We start from the raw sequence: 6,181 nt of genomic DNA, 5'->3' as shown, positions 1-6,181 counted from the left end.
TCCTCAACTATTATTATTTTTTAATTTCGAAATTTCAGCCGAGTGCTTTTTTTAAGGGTGTTGTTACCAAGAGGATAAAAATGCTGCTTGAAGGAGAAAAAGGATTTAATAAGAACTGATTTCATTCAAAACAATAGGTGGGTCTATAAGCTCAGTTCAGTACTAAATAAAACTAAATTAATTTATGATATTTCTCCCAATATCGATCTGAAATCAGAGTGAGCCTGGACATTCTTTTGTGTCTGAAAAAAAGGAACCAACTCTTTAATGATATCTAGCCTTACTTGGGTTCACATCCTCGACTCTCTGCACCAACTGTACGTTCATTCTGAGATTCTTTTCTATCTGGTTTTACCATCAAATTATAAAGGTCGGCCGACTTCAAGTCCTTTTACCTCAGGTATACTTTCTTTCACTGCTCTCATTTGCATCTGGTCATCTGTCTATTTTAACCTATCGTGCTCCATTCTGGCCACCAGATCTGACTCCATAAGTTCTGAGGCTTCAGATTGGTTAGAACTCCTCAGTAGCCTTTTTTGGCTCTGGTACTTAAATTCTGCACTGAGCTATTCTTACCCTACTTCCAACCAATTCTGATCATTAATAAGCCCCGTCACTCCATCCATTGCTTTCATATAAAGATAAGAATGACCGCTACTCTTCGTTTTTAGAATATTAACTCTTCAAAGTACAAAATAATACTTGAACCCAGAACCACATAACAATATTAGTTTTTAGTATCTGGTGGCATAATTAGGAATGAAAATTAGAGGTGAGTTGAGTTTTAAAAATAATTTGATTATTTCATAAACAAAAAAGGTGGGATTACAAGCGAAGGAACATTGTGGAAATTCAGCAATATCGAAAATACAATATGTATGCTGAAGAAGAGGCTGCTGGGTAAGAAAACAGCAGTAGTCATATTTGAAGACGCACTAGGGGGTTTTAGCTAAGGTAAGTCAAATCTTCCCCCTAAAACTATATGAATACCATACACAAACACCAATCGGCATATTCACTGTTAAAAGAAACGCGATGCATAATGATGCAAACTCTGTAAAAGCGTCAAACTGATAAATGTTATTGAGAAAGAGTTATTATTTAGAAAGTCCACAGTGCAAATTTCAGATGGTATTATTTCGTAAAATGTCAAATTGGTATGTGCAGTTAGAGATACTAGGTGATTTTAGCAGTTATACAATCAATTTATCATTCGTTCTAAAATCTTTATACGTGAATCTTGCCTGAACGCTAGCGTTAACGGGCAAACCTTCATAGGAAAATGTTTTTCTTGTTTTGAGGTCCTAAATTCATATTTTCAGTTAGGACACTTAACCCTGAAACACCCTGTATAAACAGAAACTGGGCCTAAGTATATAATTTTATTTACGAAATTCCAAATCTAAGATCAACTTGTACACATCCTCACATCTGTATAGAAGTACTAATCCATTCTTTTATCTGCTGTATGAAGTATACTTCTAATGTATAAAATAGTAAATTTAGTACAGTAGAGGTTTATCGCTGGCACTGCACCCCAGGCAATCTATTTGTTTACCTTTCTGCAGCACCCTTTTTTTTATACTTACTTAGGGACGGAATTTTCAAATGTTAGTCTCATTAGCTTGGCATCCAAATTTGCTGAATTAACTACAACTTCAGCAATCAGAACAGTAAATAAAATTTTGTAGGCAATCTAAAGTCAGGTCTTTGGCCAACCATAAGAAACTTAATGATATAATAGCAGTAAGTACTTTGTTTTACGGTGCTAAGACTTCGTAATCCTGTTGTCATAAAGAAAGCCCATCATGGCATTTATGAAATACTGTTCTCATTACACAGAAATGTGCCCTACTGGTTAATTATAGCAGAACTTAAGTTATATCACTTTTGTAACAAGTTACCTGGACTAGTAGTTAGGATTATTCTTGTTATGACTGGGTATGCACTGTCTCTAAAATATAGCATTACCTTAAATGCAATGCACACAAACAACCTTCTCTAAAACATAACTTTTTTACACAACTAATGAACCTACTTGACAAAATAAATTATGGCCCCTTATGATGCCTTCAGATTCATCATAACTAGAAAAGAATCCCCTTAGATTGTTAATGAATATCTAAAATTATTAGATATTAGCTTACCAGTTGATATATATATATGTAGTCTTCCACATACTATTCAGAACTGTATCACCAAAAATGTGACTAACTCCCTTTCTTAATCATAACTTAATCTTACTCTTTTCCATCTTTAAACTTTTTATTTAATTAAAATTGTCACAAAATCGTCTGAATAAGATTTCCTGTACAATACAGGCATAATACCGACATTAATATCTACAACAATTCTGTAATTTATCTTGTTTAAATATGTAAATTGGATTTAAATAAATTATTTTTACTAAACAGAGTATTTTTTTTTATTGAAACAAATGATTCCTAGTTTTATTTATTATATTATATATTATATTTATTATATTATATATTATTTATTATCAATTATCCTTTTTTTTTTACTTTATTTGTATATTTACAACTGCAACAAATATTGCATCAAGTAAATTTGATCTTACAGGTTCAGTTCACTTGGAATGTCTTTTTCTGTAACAAGTTCTGCTCTCTAGTAGCTATTTCACAAACTAACAAACACTTTTCTCTTCATTGTTTGTTTTAATTAATTTAAAATGCCTAATAATTATTTTTTTAATTAAAAAAAATTATAATTAGGTGGTATTATGTCATTGTTAATAAATGAAATAAGAATTAATCTGAAATAAATTCTATTCGCTGAGATAAATGCAATAAATGAATGTTCCTTCCATAGAGGCCATTTTGACATTGCTTCTATATAGGCAAGGTAAAGCTGCAGGGAGGGAGGGTGGGGATTTAGGACTTTTTTTTACAGAAAGACCGACGATCTTTTTCACCTTCGTATTTTTGTTACCTATAAGGGTAGCCATCTTTTATTAGTTTTATTTAAATAAATGTATTTATTATTTTTATTAATTCCTTAAAAACTTTTACATCAATTTAAAACCTTCTTAACCAATATTTGTTGTACTTCATGACTCGTTAGACAGTTTTAGAGGTTCTTATTACCTACCATACTCTTAACATTAATTTATAACCAACATTGGCACACTTAGAGACTCGTTAGATATATTTCGGGTGACCAGCAACAGAGGTCCTCCATCTTCTAGATTTTGAAAGTAATTTGTTTGGGTGATATTTTCAGACAAGTCAGATATATTTAGAGAGACCGACGCAACAGAGGTCCTCCATCTTCTAGATTTTGAAAGTAATTTGTTTGGATGATATTTTCAGACAAGTCAGATATATTTAGAGAGAACGACGACAGAGTGTCCTCTCCCCTTGAAGCCTTAGATCGTACTGAAGGTAATCTGTTACAGTACTATATATAGAGGTCTGGTTAGTGCTGCACTCTGGTGGCGCTTATTGGAACTACTATTATTTGAAGAGACCGACGACATAAAGTCCTACTCCTTCGATCTCTTAGATCGTACTGAAGGTTATTTGTTGTTACTTATCTATATATAGAGGTTTAGTTAGTGCTGCACTCTGGCGGCGCTTTTTGAAACTACTATTATTTGAAGAGACCGACAACATATAATCCTACTCCTTCGATCTCTTAGATCGTACTGAAGGTTATTTGTTGTTACTTATCTATATGTAGAGGTCCAGTTAGTGCTGCTACCTGGTAGCGCTGTTTAGAACTACTTCGAAGATTTATACAACTAGTAGTCAGCCCTATCTATTCAAAGTGGTCCCAGACCATGTATGTATACATTCCATTACTTCCCTTACTCTGAGCAAATTGGCATTTTTTTTTTTTATGGGTGAACGATGATACCCATATGAGGCAGCTTTCTTACTATTTCCTTAATTGTTTTGAGAATGATTTTATTGATTACTTAATTTCTTAATAATCTTCTCTAAAAATATGTAATTTAATTGGAATGATCCATAGAAGAAATAAATAATGTTTAGTTCCACTTTATTCTTTATTTTTCATTCTTCTTTAATGGTCATTAGTTAGATTTGATTTTATGGAGTAAATTATTCCGTATTATTTCTTTTTTAATAATTAACTATTATTTGTCCATTTTAGTATTACCTTGCTAGTCAAGATGTATAATAATATAATATAAATATATGTATTATTTTATGTAATTTTCCACATGTAGCCAACTCCCTCTGTATGCCTAATGGCATAAACAGAGTAAATAAATAAATAAATATAATATAAATATAATAATCTTTTTTCTCTAATTGGTAACGCATTTTTTTTTATAAGCTCTTGACCATTTCTACTTCATATGCTTACTTAGTAGGTTTAGGATTTTATATTAATCATAAAAACAAAGTAATGTTATAGTAAACTTTTATTAGTTAATTTAATACATAGATTTTTAAATTTTAAATTTTACAGCTAATAATAAGAAAAAATTAAGTCATCACTGTTGTGTAACCTGAGAAATACCTTCCACCATCACACTAGTGATGGGCAGAACGAGTCCGTCTTTGGACTCGTTGGATTTGAATCAGTTCCAGGGTTGGAATCGATTCCAACAACTCGTTCACCGATTCCGGTCTCTGTACTTACCCTATGCATTAGTAACATTGTCACGCAATTTATTATATTATTATATCATTAAATGTTAGCTTTCCCAGTTAATAACAAAACTATATTTCTTTAACACACATTGAGTACTATCCCTAATTTCCAATTGCACTGATAAATATAAAATTAACAACGTAACACAAAAATTAACATAAAAATAGACTAGTCAATTATAAAAATTAAAGCAATGCTGTTTAGTCATTATCTAGCTTGACCACTGGAAGACTGGAGTTAATGTGCTTCAAGAGGATCCAAGATAGAGAAACGGAAATGGGTAGGAAATTATTCCCATAAAAAAAAATCTAACCCTTCAAGCAAAATGATAATTACTCATAAATAAAGAAATATTTATTTACTAGGACTTGTATATCAAGCTTTAAAAATATTATCTCATTATCTTACGAAAAGAAAAAGCTGTGTGCTTAATCTTTAACATAGCGCTGGACACTCTTATTCTTATCTTCATTGGGTAAGTTTAACCGTGTACATGACCGTGAGACAGTCAAAGTAACACTGAGCCAAAATTTAGTATTACCTAATTGGTTTACTTACTGCAGTATCCCTCCCACTCTATCACCAATTTCACAAACATTCATCGATTGGAAATAATTTTTAGTTAAATATTCGTTTTATTTGAATACAAAAAACATTATAACGCTTTCTTAAGATGATTTTAATTTTTAAAATTTGTTTTTGTCCATTACTCTTATAAAATACGAAGAATTTCAAATAAAATATAATATACAAACACAATGATCTAGTGTGCAGGTGGAGTCAGTCCTCGTTACCATAGCAATGGAACCGTTAAACAACTCCGGTTCCAGCTCCAGCAATTTCTATTGGCTAGATTCAGTGAACGAAAAAATGGAACGAGTCCGGTTTCAAAAGGATTTAAATCACTCCGGATTCGACTCCACCAACTCCAGTGGATTTAACCAATGAAAATGCTAGAGCTGGGCCGGAGTCGTTTAACGGTTCCGTTGTCATGGTAACTACGACTGACTCCACCTGCACACTAGATCATTCTGTGTTTGTATATTATATTTTATTTGAAATTCTTCGTATTTTATAAGAGTAATGGACAAAAACAAATTTTAAAAATTCAAATCATCTTAAGAAAGCGTTATAATGTTTTTTGTATTCCAATGAAACGAATATTTAACTAAAAAATATTTTTAATCGATGAATGTTTGTGAAATAGGTGATAGAGTGGGAGGGATACTACACTAAGTAAACCAGTTAGGTAATACTAAATTTTGGTCCAGTTTTACTTTGACCGTCTAGTTGACATGTACACGTTCAAAATTACGCCAATGAAGATGAGAGTAAGTGTCCAGCGCTAAGTTTAAGATTAAGCACACAGCTTTTTCTTTTTGTAAAACAATAAGATAATATTTTAAAAGCTTGATATTCAATTCTTAGTAAATAAATATTATGAGTAATTATAATTTTGAAGGGTTAGAATTTTTATGGAATAATTTCCTACCCATTTCCGTTTCTCTACCTTGAATACTCTTGAAGTAAGTTAACTCCA

This window comes from Rhodnius prolixus, unplaced genomic scaffold (genome assembly GCF_049639745.1).
Source record: "Rhodnius prolixus isolate KJV_2025 unplaced genomic scaffold, Rpr scaffold_10, whole genome shotgun sequence".
NCBI lineage: Eukaryota > Metazoa > Arthropoda > Insecta > Hemiptera > Reduviidae > Rhodnius > Rhodnius prolixus.
The sequence above is the reverse complement of the archived record's forward strand: the minus strand, read 5'-3'. Positions refer to the sequence as shown.